The sequence below is a fragment of the Ascaphus truei genome, chromosome 6 (genome assembly GCF_040206685.1).
Source record: "Ascaphus truei isolate aAscTru1 chromosome 6, aAscTru1.hap1, whole genome shotgun sequence".
Classification (NCBI taxonomy): domain Eukaryota; kingdom Metazoa; phylum Chordata; class Amphibia; order Anura; family Ascaphidae; genus Ascaphus; species Ascaphus truei.
This window is the reverse complement of record NC_134488.1, coordinates 46,832,336-46,846,202: the sequence shown is the minus strand read 5'-3', so window position 1 is coordinate 46,846,202 and position 13,867 is coordinate 46,832,336.

Sequence of the window (13,867 nt, the reverse complement as noted above, 5' to 3'; positions counted from 1 at the left end):
TGACTTACGTATGTCTAAGTATTAGAGCAATTAAGATTATTAGGCCTTTCATATATTAAGGCATATTTTAAACGTCTTTTTAGAGGAGTTTTTTTTTTAAAGTCGTAAAACTGTCAACCCAGTAGCTGATTTACGACAGAGGTTAACGTATGGTGTTCCCAATGAAGAAAATTTGGAATAATAAGTCCTACTTTTTAATTATAAGTTACAGTTCAACCAGAGGTGTGTTTTGGGATCAGACACGTGAATTTGCGTCTTCTACTCCAGTGACCTTTCTGGGAAAGACCTGTGGCATATGGTAATGTACTGTATATGGATTTCTGTGTTATCCTTTTATTTTAAGAAACTGGTCTGCATTCATTGTAACTGTATGTTCTTGTAATAATCTTTTCTGTAATATATAGCACTGCATTTTTATATACTGTATATTAAAACAGTCTTTAATAAGTAATTCTTTGGGACTCTGAATGAACTGTTGCACGCTTTGGAGAGAGTATTTACATTTTCGGACACATTTTGCTACAACCGAATTTTGTGTTTTAAGTGCATAGTTTTCTTTCTATAATAAACAGGGACCTGAGATATAAATATATGTATATATTTATATTTCTTGGGTGGTGGCAGCGGATAAATATGATAGCAATTGACTAAGGGGTTAATATTAACTCATTGAAAGTACCTTGCGGAGGAGATAGGTGAGTTGGCTAGAGTAGCCGTGTGTATTAACCCTGGTTGCATATCTAAGTCACGTGCTCAATTGTGTGCTGCCGTGACATGTTATATGGGGACGCATTGAGGGGAGATATTGTTCATTTGAGCGACCTTTGCGAAGGTGGTGCTGTGTGTCAACCCTCATCCTGTATACAGGTCATATGCTCACAGGTGTGCCATACGTGACACATGCCGTGTTCTATCAAGCTTTCATGCCTTGTTTTATAAAGATTAACAATTTTATTATATTAATATGGCAAATAAGGAAAAGCAATGATGAACATACAGTATAGATCCCAGAGACAGGTAGACAATCACAAAACCTGTGGGAGGGAAAAAAGGCAATCCCTGAACGATTGATAATGATCGTGTCTTTACAGATAAATAGTATCTGCAACAAGTCAGGAATCTCATTATTAGCATTAATAGCAATGTCTAAATATCTCAGTTTATGGACAGACACAGTAATCTCCCAATCATAGTTCATTTCCCTAGGCCTTAACCAGCATAAAAGAAGAGATAATGAAATAAAATCCAATTCTACCATCTACTTAGACCTGGGAGCTAAAGAAACCAGATCTGTTCAAACGTTAGACACAAATGATGGAAGTACATATGTTTAACAGGTAGGTAAAACGGCACCATGGAAATGCCGTTAAACAGGCAATGCCATCCTGATGAAGGTTGTCTGACAGACGAGATTATGTTTGAGGAGTTTAGTATTCATCTAGCATTCTGGTATAATGAAAATATTAAATAGCAGCGTCACAAATTCTAGGGGTTCGAAACTCCAGTCCTCAATACCCCCCCCCCCCCCCCAACAGGTCAGGTTTTCGGATATCCCAGCGTCGGCTCGGGTGGCTCAGTTGAAGACAGCCTCTGATTGAGCCACCTGTGCTGAAGCAGGGACTGATTGAGCCATCTGTGCTGAAGCAGAATATCAGTCCCTGCTTCAGCACAGGTGGCTCAATCAGAGGCTCAGTCCTTGATTGAGCCACTTGTGCTGAAGCAGGGATTCACTGAAAACCAGGGGGGCGGGGGGGTGAGTTGAGACTCCCTGCATTAATCTCTCAACAAGATTAAAGTGTTCCTTTTTTTTTTTCAATCGAGTGGGTTCGTTACACAAGGAGAATAACATTCCAGCATTGAGAACCATTTGTTTTCTGTAGAAATGAAAAAGATGATTTGTTGGCGAGTTTGTATTTTTTCCCCCCCCCCGTCTGTCCATTTCATTAAAGGGCGATGTGGCAGGCACAGAACGTACCGGGGCAGGATTATAACTCAGGGAGGCTGAATATATTATGTACATTTATTCATCACAAACACAAAGTGCGGATTTAAATGGCTGGTCTATTTCTGTGCTTTCTGCGCCGGCGGAGTTGGGGGAGGAAATCACATTTGGGAGAGATTGTGTGCGAGCTGGGGATGGTGCATTAGAGCTTAATGGCATTATAACACGCGGGATTATGAACCGGCTGTCCCGGAAAAAATGACTTACAGTGGCGGAGGGGCTCGTAAATCCAGCCGCTCAGGTTTCCTGCCGAACCAGCTTTAATCGATTGTGTGGAAGACCCTGCGATGAGTCTCATTTGGCTTCCTCCCAGAAATGTTTTTATTTCCCCCCCCCCCCGCCTTCATAAATCTCCGTTCACAAACTCTTGCCATTAAGCTGCTCCCCCCGCTCTCCATCCTGCGAGGAGCGCAGGGCTGTCAGGGGTAATGTGACTGCGAGTTTGTCTTCTTGCAGAGATTAGGATGGGCGCAAACTCCCAATTCCCAGGCCGGCTGGCCCAAAACGAGGATAAATCAAGCTGCGCTGGAGAGGAGGTGTTTGTGGCTACCGATCCCAGAGTTTGCTTTAAATAAAGGCATTAATGCAGGGGCTCTCGGCACCAGTCCTCAAGACACCCCCTCCACCCCCAACAGATCAGGGTTTTTTTGGAAATCCCTGCTTCAACACAGGTGGCTCCCTCCTTCTGCACACGTGCCTCAGTCACAGATTGAGCCACCTGTGCTGAAGCAGGGACTGATTGAGCCACCTGTGCTGAAGCAGATGGCCACCTGGACTAAAGCAAGGATATCCTGAAAACCTGACCTGTTGGAGGAGGGGTGTCACTGAGAGACCCTGTATTAGTTGATTGAAAATAAAGGAAGCTATATAAAGCAATGCTGTACTTAAACGCCCCCTCATATCCCCCAACCCACAGTTTTGCTGCCTGGGTCTCTGATACAGAACCCCAATAATATGTGCGCTGGGTAACACCTCCGTGTTTCCGACCTATTTTTGGTGAAGGAACCCTATGTGAAATTGTGAGGAACCCCAACCCTCTCTAATAGCGCATCTGAGATTAGATGCATTGTAAGGAACCCCAACCCTCTCTAATAGCGCGTCTGAGATCAGATGCATTGTAAGGAACCCCAACCCTCTCTAATAGCGCGTCTGAGATCAGATGCATTGTAAGGAACCCCAACCCTCTCTAATAGCGCGTCTGAGATCAGATGCATTGTAAGGAACCCCAACCCTCTCTAATAGCGCGTCTGAGATCAGATGCATTGTAACGAACCCCAACCCTCTCTAATAGCGCGTCTGAGATCAGATGCATTGTAAGGAACCCCAACCCTCTCTAATAGCGCGTCTGAGATCAGATACAGTACATTGTAAATTCTTCTGTATTTGGTACAATTTTAAAATGACCTCAAAATTGCAGGGAACTCAGGTTGAAAACCACTGCAATATACAGTATGCGCACAAGATTTCATGCTATATACAGTAGTGTTTAGCTTGTGGACTCAGAATTTGGTTGGAATATGTATTACGTTGAAATAGCTGTGTTAGTCCAGTGGCGATAGTGCAGAGTAAATGAGTACGTCAGGATTAGGCGATACCTTTTTTATTTGGACTAAGAATAGATCCTATAGGACAAGCTTTAGAGAATTCTCTCTCCTCCTCGGGTCAGTGATTCTGATTTACAGAATATTCCAGGAGCTTAACATAGATGTAAAAGAAAGAAAAACAAGATAATAATCTAAGGCAGATATGCAGAGAAGGAATAAACAGACAGGGCAATACATGGATGAAAAGGGACAGTGAGACACAGGACCATCCATCCATCAGCAGTGTGCAGGGGGGGGTGTAGGAGGGAGAGGGGGTAAGGGACAGTGAGACACAGGACCATACATCCATCAGCAGTGTGCAGAGGGGGTGTATGGGGGAGAGGGAGTAAGGGGCAGTGAGACACAGGTCCATACATCCATCAGCAGTGTGCAGGGGGGGGGTGTAGGAGGGAGAGGGGGTAAGGGACATGAGACACAGGATCATACATCCATCAGCAGTGTGCAGGGGGGGTGCAGGGGGGGTGCAGGGGGGAGAGGGGTAAGGGACAGTGAGACACAGGACCATACACCCATCAGCAGTGTGCAGAGGGGGTGTATGGGGGAGAGGGAGTAAGGGGTAGTGAGACACAGGACCATACATCCATCAGCAGTGTGGGGAGGGGGGCGTGTTCAGGGGTGTGTGTGCAGGGGGGGAGAGGGGGTAAGAGACAGTGAGACACAGGGGAACACATCCATCAGCAGTATGTGTGTGTGTGTGTGGGGGGGTATTAGGGGGGGGGAGGCAGGGAGAAACATTATAAAAAATAATATAAAAACCAGAAACGTAACCCTTTAGTGCTGGCCAACCTTTTAACACATTTTAAATTAATGTGTTTAAGTCCCTTCACTCAGAAGATTAACCCCTATACTGCCAGGAGGACAAGCAATGCCTTGCAATGCCAGTGTTAAAGCAGGTACAGGCATACCCCGATTTAAGTACACTCACTTTAAGTACACTCGCGAGTAAGTACATCTTGCTCAATAGGCAAACTGCAGCTCACGCATGCGCCAGTCAGCACGTCCTGAACAGCAATACCGGCTCCCTACCTGTACCGAAGCTGTGCGCAAGCGGGGAGACTATAGAGCCTGTTACAAATGCCTTTTTTACATCAGTTATGCACGTATATGACGATTGCAGTACAGTACATGCATCGATAAGTGGGAAAAAGGTAGTGCTTCACTTTAAGTACATTTTCGCTTTACATACATGCTCCGGTCCCATTGCGTACGTTAATGTGGGGTATGCCTGTATAGCAAGGGCCACGAACAGGTCAGGCTTTCACCACCTCTGCTGAAGCAGGAATGTACTGAAAACCTGACCTGTTGGTAGCCCTTGAGGACTGGAGATGGCCACCCCTAAGGTAGAACCTGAAGACAAAATGTTTAAGATGAAGCGAATGGACAGAGAACAACAAGAGGAGAAATGATTTCTGCAGCGATGAGAAGAGGTGTGTTTAATCACCAGCAAAAATACAATGGGGGGAATGTCCGAAATCCCCCACCACCTGAAGAGGGTAAAAACCATTGAGACAGCAAAGGCTGAAGTCCAGGGCTGTGTGGCCTCGTTACAATGAGATGCTAGTTATGGAGCAGCAGGAGGTGACAGCAGTGGGGAGAGGAGGAGGAGGATGGAGAGGAAGGGAGCTGGATCCCCAACTGTACAAATTGGCACAATGTATGTCCTTGCTAATGTGTCCAAGTGCTTATTGTTAGTCTATCACAGGGGTGCACAAACATTTCTGTCTGCGCCCCCCCCTGCCTGCTCTCCACCCCCCCTGATCGCGCCCCCCTCCCTACCTTGTCTTCTGCGTCAAATGACACTGCGGCCTGCGGGGTCACGTGACCCCGCAGCATCATTTGACGCCACGTTGCCATGGCGATGCGTCGCCCAAGACAAGGTAAGGAAAGTTGCAGAGGCTTCCCGCGATCCCCCTGCATTTCATTTAAATGCCTCGGGGAAGAGCGCGGGGCCTCAGCAGCAGCCGCACCCCCTCAGTTTGCACACCGCTGGTCTATCAGATACTCAGTGTCAATGTATTAAGAGTCTTTCCATCCAATTTGTCCGCCTTATTATTGGACAAACAGGGACGGGTCTTTTTGAATTTTTATTGTGCGTCAACATTAGAATTGTGCAATTTTTTTATTTAGAACTAGTGCTAATATCAAATATTCATGTAATATTATATATAATAGCCACAGTGTGACAATAATACATGTTGTTAACCTATATAATGAAACATCCGTGCTGTGCTAAATAAATTGGTAAATAGCAACTTAAAGCAGCCGTTTTCCCCCCTTTAATATGTGCATCAACACAAAGATAAGTAATTAGCTAAGTTGCCGATCGATCCGTTCTCCTGTGATCGATCAGCGAAGATTCGGGTCGTGGGGTTCACTAAATGGCTGTCAGTGCAGCAGAAGAGGACCAAAGATGCAAAGTTCTGTGGGGAAGACCATGTGGCCAGGCAGTCACTAGATACAATTGGTGCACTGCTAGAGAGAGGGGGCAGGGCTCAAAAAGGGGTGTGCCAGAGCCTGTTTCAGAAGAGGAAGGGAATGTGACTTTGTAAATGGTTACTATAGAAACAAAAACGCTTTTTACATTATTATATATTAAAAATGTCATTAAGAGTTGTTTTTAAAGTATTTTCTCATAGTACAAACTTATTTATTTAAAAAAGAGCACAAGTAGGATATTGTTTGGTCTGCAGCTTCAGTTCTGTGCTAACCTTATGAACAGACTTTTGTTGGGTGAATTCGGCTGATGATTTTAACACACTGACTCTTTTTTGTGTGTGTGGGGGGGTGTAGGGGGGAGGGGGCGGGACATATTTAGATCTGTACACCCAGCACCACCCCTTTCTGTGCATCCAAGAAAATGAAAAATTATATATATTTTGATGTTAATTGTCAGATTGAGAAACTTCTTCACACCAGCGCTATTTACAAATGAGATTCCATGCACTAAAGAGCCATTTGTGACGCTTTGTACATACAGGAGTTTATGGTATGAGCATGGTCCCTCTTCAGTATGGTGAGACTCAGGTTACCGCTCAGTAACAAAGTATCACTTTATACAGCGTCTCGCCACATAGAACACGGGTCTCTGACGGCAGATACACCAAATTCATTCAAGAAGAGGTTGTCTGAAAAGAACGTGATGCTGTCAGTTAGAAATGTGTTTTCTCCCTTACTAAACACAATTGCCAAGCATTGCAGTGGGGTCCGACTTCCCCTGTGTAAATATATCATCTAGTTCAGCTTTGCGCAGATTTACTGTATCTGTGGCCATATTTCTTTTTTCCATATCAACCACATTGTTACAAAGTTATCTATGTCTGCTGCAATTTTTGGATAATGTAATATTACTCTCCATGTGCTAGAATTAAGCCGGTCTCGTGATCTGAGCCTTAAAATCAGACAAGAGAAATGGAAAAACTGAGTATTTCAGGACTCTGGCATTGAACACAGTGGAACAGGAAGGATGTAACAGACTGGATTAGGTGTTTGATACCTGCCTAGTTTACTTACCTCTTCCATTCTTTCTCTGCCTTGACAGGACTGAAAAAAGAAATCTGGAAGTATCTTTCCTACCCTATCCCATACATGCAAAAAAATTAATAATATAAATCCATCGCCCTGATTCTGTGTGGCGGGCAGATACATTTGAGTTTGTGATGCACACACAGAAAAGAGATGTGTATTTGGGAGAAAACATACAGGCAGCAATTCCCAGGGCGGGCGTGGATCTCACAGTGCAAGAAAGCTCTCTTTATACTCCTGCTAGAGGGCGCTGTTCCCCCGAGGGGCCCTTTAGCACAGGGCCGAGCTGCCACAGAGCTGCCCTCTGTGACTCCCCAGAGGTGACCATTCCCTGCACAGCGGAGAGAAGGCAGCAAGTCCAGGATACACAATAACTCCCTTAATCTCTCTTTTTCCCCTCTCTGTCTCTACATATATTTCATGTGTAACACGGAGTGAAGGCTTTTCTCTCTCAAGTGCATTAGTATTTCTCAATGAAACCTTCAAGTCTGACATGCACGCCAGGCCTCGAGCCTCTGTGCTTGTTACGTTTATGTCTTACATTGTATAAAGGAAGCTCGGCTTTGGAGAGCAATGGTAACATTACCAGCAGCCACCAAGCAATCAATCCCAAGCTAAATCATAGAGAGAGGGGCAGGTTTATCCCAAGCTAAATCATAGAGAGAGGGGCATGTTTATCCCAAGCTAACTCATAGAGAGAGGGGCAGGTTTATCCCAAGCTAAATCATAGAGAGAGGGGCAGGGTTATCCCATGCTAAATCATAGAGAGAGGGGCGGGTTTATCCCAAGCTAAATCATAGAGAGAGGGGCGGGTTTATCCCAAGCTAAATCATAAAGAGAGGGGCGGGTTTATCCCATGCTAAATCATAAAGAGAGGGGCAGGTTTATCCCAAGCTAAATCATAGAGAGAGGGGCAGGTTTATCCCAAGCTAAATCATAGAGAGAGGGGCAGGTTTATCCCAAGCTAAATCATAGAGAGAGGGGCAGGTTTATCCCAAGCTAAATCATAGAGAGAGGGGCAGGTTTATCCCAAGCTAAATCATAGAGAGAGGGGCAGGTTTATCCCAAGCTAAATCATAGAGAGAGGGGCGGGTTTATCCCATGCTAAATCATAGAGAGTGGGGCAGGTTTATCCCATGCTAAATCATAGAGAGAGGGGCGGGTTTATCCCAAGCTAAATCATAGAGAGAGGGGCAGGTTTATCCCAAGCTAAATCATAGAGAGAGGGGCAGGTTTATCCCAAGCTAAATCACAGAGAGTGGGGCAGGTTTATCCCATGCTAAATCATAGAGAGAGGGGCAGGTTTATCCCATGCTAAATTATATGGAGAGGGGGGCGGGTTTATCCCAAGCTAAATCATAGAGAGAGGGGCGGGTTTATCCCAAGCTAACTCATAGAGAGAGGGGCGGGTTTATCCCATGCTAAATCATAGAGAGAGGGGCAGGTTTATCCCAAGCTAAATCATAGAGAGCGGGGCAGGTTTATCCCAAGCTAAATCATAGAGAGAGGGGCAGGTTTATCCCATGCTAACTCATAGAGAGAGGGGCAGGTTTATCCCATGCTAAATCATAGAGAGAGGGGCAGGTTTATCCCATGCTAAATCATAGAGAGAGGGGCGGGTTTATCCCAAGCTAAATCATAGAGAGAGGGGCAGGTTTATCCCATGCTAAATCATAGAGAGAGGGGCAGGTTTATCCCATGCTAAATCATAGAGAGAGGGGCAGGTTTATCCCAAGCTAAATCATAGAGAGGGGCAGGTTTATCCCATGCTAACTCATAGAGAGAGGGGTGGGTTTATCCCAAGCTAAATCATAGAGAGAGGGGCAGGTTTAACCCATGATAAATCATAGAGAGAGGGGCAGGGTTATCCCAAGCTAAATAATAGAGAGAGGGGCGGGTTTATCCCAAGCTAAATCATAGAGAGAGGGGCAGGTTTATCCCAAGCTAAATCATAGAGAGAGGGGCAGGTTTATCCCAAGCTAAATCATAGAGAGAGGGGCAGGTTTATCCCATGCTAACTCATAGAGAGAGGGGCGGGTTTATCCCAAGCTAAATCATAGAGAGAGGGGCAGGTTTATCCCATGCTAAATCATAGAGAGAGGGGCAGGGTTATCCCAAGCTAAATCATAGAGAGAGGGGCGGGTTTATCCCAAGCTAAATCATAGAGAGAGGGGCGGGTTTATCCCAAGCTAAATCATAGAGAGAGGGGCAGGTTTATCCCATGCTAAATCATAGAGAGAGGGGCAGGTTTATCCCATGCTAAATCATAGAGAGAGGGGCAGGGTTATCCCATGCTAAATCATAGAGAGAGGGGCAGGGTTATCCCAAGCTAAATCATAGAGAGAGGGGCAGGTTTATCCCATGCTAAATCATAGAGAGAGGGGCAGGGTTATCCCATGCTAAATCATAGAGACAGGGGCAGGTTTATCCCAAGCTAAATCATAGAGAGAGGGGTGGGTTTATCCCAAGTTAATCATAGAGAGAGGGGCGGGTTTATCCCAAGCTAAATCATAGAGAGAGGGGCGGGTTTATCCCAAGCTAAATCATAGAGAGAGGGGTGGGTTTATCCCAAGTTAATCATAGAGAGAGGGGCGGGTTTATCCCAAGCTAAATCATAGATAGAGGGGCGGGTTTATCCCAAGCTAAATCATAGAGAGAGGGGCGGGTTTATCCCAAGCTAAATCATAGAGAGAGGAGCAGGTTTATCCTAAGCTAAATCATATAGAGAGGGGCGGGTTTATCCCATGCTAAATCATAGAGAGAGGGGCAGGTTTATCCCAAGCTAAATCATATAGAGAGGGGCAGGTTTATCCCAAGCTAAATCATATAGAGAGGGGCAGGTTTATCCCAAGCTAAATCATAGAGAGAGGGGCAGGTTTATCCCAAGCTAAATCATAGAGAGAGGGGCAGGTTTATCCCATGCTAAATCATAGAGAGAGGGGCAGGTTTATCCCAAGCTAAATCACAGAGAGAGGGGCAGGTTTATCCCATGCTAAATCATAGAGAGAGGGGCAGGTTTATCCCATGCTAAATCATAGAGTGAGGGGCGGGTTTATCCCAAGATAAATCATAGAGAGAGGGGCAGGTTTATCCCAAGCTAAATCATAGAGAGAGGGGCAGGTTTATCCCATGCTAAATCATAGAGAGAGGGGCAGGTTTATCCCATGCTAAATCATAGAGTGAGGGGCGGGTTTATCCCAAGCTAAATCATAGAGAGAGGGGCAGGTTTATCCCAAGCTAAATCATAGAGAGAGGGGCGGGTTTATCCCAAGCTAACTCATAGAGAGAGGGGCAGGTTTATCCCAAGCTAAATCATAGAGAGAGGGGCAGGTTTATCCCATGCTAAATCATAGTGAGAGGGGCAGGTTTATCCCATGCTAAATCATAGAGAGAGGGGCAGGTTTATCCCATGCTAAATCATAGAGAAAGGGGCAGGTTTATCCCATGCTAACTCATAGAGAGAGGGGCAGGTTTATCCCATGCTAAATCATAGAGAAAGGGGCAGGTTTATCCCATGTTAAATCATAGAGAGAGGGGCAGGTTTATCCCAAGCTAAATCATAGAGAGAGGGGCAGGTTTATCCCATGCTAAATCATAGAGAGAGGGGCAGGTTTATCCCAAGCTAAATCATAGAGAGAGGGGCAGGGTTATCCCATGCTAACTCATAGAGAGAGGGGCAGGTTTATCCCATGCTAAATCATAGAGAGAGGGGCATGTTTATCGCAAGCTAAATCATAGATAGAGGGGCAGGTTTATCCCATGCTAAATCATATAGAGAGAGGGGCAGGTTTATCCCATGCTAAATCATAGAGAGAGATGCAGGTTTATCCCAAGCTAAATCATAGAGAGAGGGACAGGTTTATCCCATGCTAAATCATAGAGAGAGGGGCAGGTTTATCCCATGCTAAATCATAGAGAGAGGGGCAGGTTTATCCCAAGCTAAATCATATAGAGAGAGGGGCAGGTTTATCCCATGCTAAATCATAGAGAGAGGGGCAGGTTTATCCCAAGCTAAATCATAGAGAGAGGGGCGGGTTTATCCCAAGCTTAATCATAGAGAGAGGGGCGGGTTTATCCCATGCTAAATCATAGAGAGAGGGGCAGGGTTATCCGATGCTAAATCATAGAGCGAGGGGCAGGTTTATCCCAAGCTAAATCATAGAGAGAGAGGGGCAGGTTTATCCCAAGCTAAATCATAGAGAGAGGGGCGGGTTTATCCCATGCTAAATCATAGAGAGAGGGGCAGGTTTATCCCATGCTAAATCATAGAGAGAGGGGCAGGTTTATCCCAAGCTAAATCATAGAGAGAGGGGCAGGGTTATCCCATGCTAAATCATAGAGAGAGGGGTAGGTTTATCCCATGCTAAGTCATAGAGAGAGGGGCGGGGTTATCCCAAGCTAAATCATAGAGAGAGGAGCGGGTTTATCCCAAGCTAAATCATAGAGAGAGGGGCAGGTTTATCCCATGCTAAATCATAGAGAGAGGGGCAGGTTTATCCCAAGCTAAATCATGAGAGAGGGGCAGGTTTATCCCAAGCTAAATCATAGAGAGAGGGGCAGGGTTATCCCATGCTAAATCATAGAGAGAGGGGCAGGTTTATCCCAAGCTAAATAATAGAGAGAGGGGCAGGTTTATCCCATGCTAAATCATAGAGAGAGGGGCGGGTTTATCCCAAGCTAAATCATAGAGAGAGGGGCGGGTTTATCCCAAGCTAAATCATAGAGAGAGGGGCGGGTTTATCCCATGCTAAATCATAGAGAGAGGGGCAGGTTTATCCCATGCTAAATCATAGAGAGAGGGGCAGGGTTATCCCATGCTAAATCATAGAGAGAGGGGCAGGGTTATCCCAAGCTAAATCATAGAGAGAGGGGCAGGGTTTATCCCAAGCTAAATCATAGATAGAGGGGCAGGTTTATCCCAAGCTAAATCATAGAGAGAGGGGCGGGTTTATCCCAAGTTAATCATAGAGAGAGGGGCGGGTTTATCCCAAGCTAAATCATAGAGAGAGGGGCGGGTTTATCCCAAGCTAAATCATAGAGAGAGGGGCGGGTTTATCCCAAGTTAATCATAGAGAGAGGGGCGGGTTTATCACAATAAATCATAGAGAGAGGGGCGGGTTTATCCCAAGCTAAATCATAGAGAGAGGGGCGGGTTTATCCCAAGCTAAATCATAGAGAGAGGGGCAGGTTTATCCCAAGTTAATCATAGAGAGAGGGGCGGGTTTATCCCAATAAATCATAGAGAGAGGGGCGGGTTTATCCCAAGCTAAATCATAGAGAGAGGGGCGGGTTTATCCCAAGCTAAATCATAGAGAGAGGGGCGGGTTTATCCCAAGCTAAATCATAGATAGAGGGGCGGGTTTGATCAGTTTTAATTCGTGTGGATTCATCTAAATCCGCCATTGAATACAATTCGTTGATTGATTTCTAGAATCCAATCCGTGAATTCAACAACTCGCCAACTCGCCTTTACAGGGGCCTTTACACTGCGCATCTCATTACAGGGGCCTTTACAGGGGCCTTTACACTGCGCATCTCATTACAGGGGCCTTTACAAGGGCCTTTACACTGCGCATCTCATTACAGGGGCCTTTACAGGGGCCTTTACACTGCGCATCTCATTACAGGGGACTTTACAGGGGCCTTTTCACTGCGCATCTACACTGCGCATCTACACTGCGCATCTCATTACAGGGGCCTTTACAGGGGCCTTTACACTGCGTATCTCATTACAGGGGCCTTTACAGGGGCCTTTACACTGCGCATCTCATTACAGGTGCCTTTACACTGCACATCTCATTACAGGGGCCTTTACATGGGCCTTTACACTGCGCATCTCATTACAGGGGCCTTTACAGGGGCCTTTACACTGCGCATCTACACTGCGCATCTCATTACAGGGGCCTTTACACTGCGCATCTCATTACAGGGGCCTTTACATGGGCCTTTACACTGCGCATCTCATTACAGGGGCCTTTACATGGGCCTTTACACTGCGCATCTCATTACAGGGGCCTTTACACTGCGCATCTACACTGCGCATCTCATTACATGGGCCTTTACACTGCGCATCTCATTACAGGGGCCTTTACAGGGGCCTTTACACTGCGCATCTACACTGCGCATCTCATTACAGTGGCCTTTACACTGTGCATCTCATTACAGGGGCCTTTACAGGGGCCTTTACACTGCGCATCCCATTACTGGGGCCTTTACAGGGGCCTTTACACTGCGCATCTCATTACAGGGGCCTTTACAGGGGCCTTTACACTGCGCATCTCATTACAGGGGCCTTTACAGGGGCCTTTACACTGCGCATCTCATTACAGGGGCCTTTACAGGGGCCTTTACACTGCGCATCTCATTACAGGGGCCTTTACAGGGGCCTTTACAGGGGCTTTTACACTGCGCATCTCATTACAGGGGCCTTTACAGGGGCCTTTACACTGGTCATCTCATTACAGGGGCCTTTACAGGGTCCTTTACACTGCGCATCTCATTACAGGGGCCTTTACAGGGGCCTTTGCACTGCGCATCTCATTACAGGGGCCTTTACAGGGGCCTTTACACTGCGCATCTCATTACAGGGGCCTGTACAGGGGCCTGTACAGGGGCCTGTACAGGGGCCTGTACAGGGGCCTGTACACTGCGCATCTCATTACAGGGGCCTGTACAGGGGCCTGTACACTGCGCATCTCATTACAGGGGCCTGTACAGGGGCCTGTACACTGCGCATCTC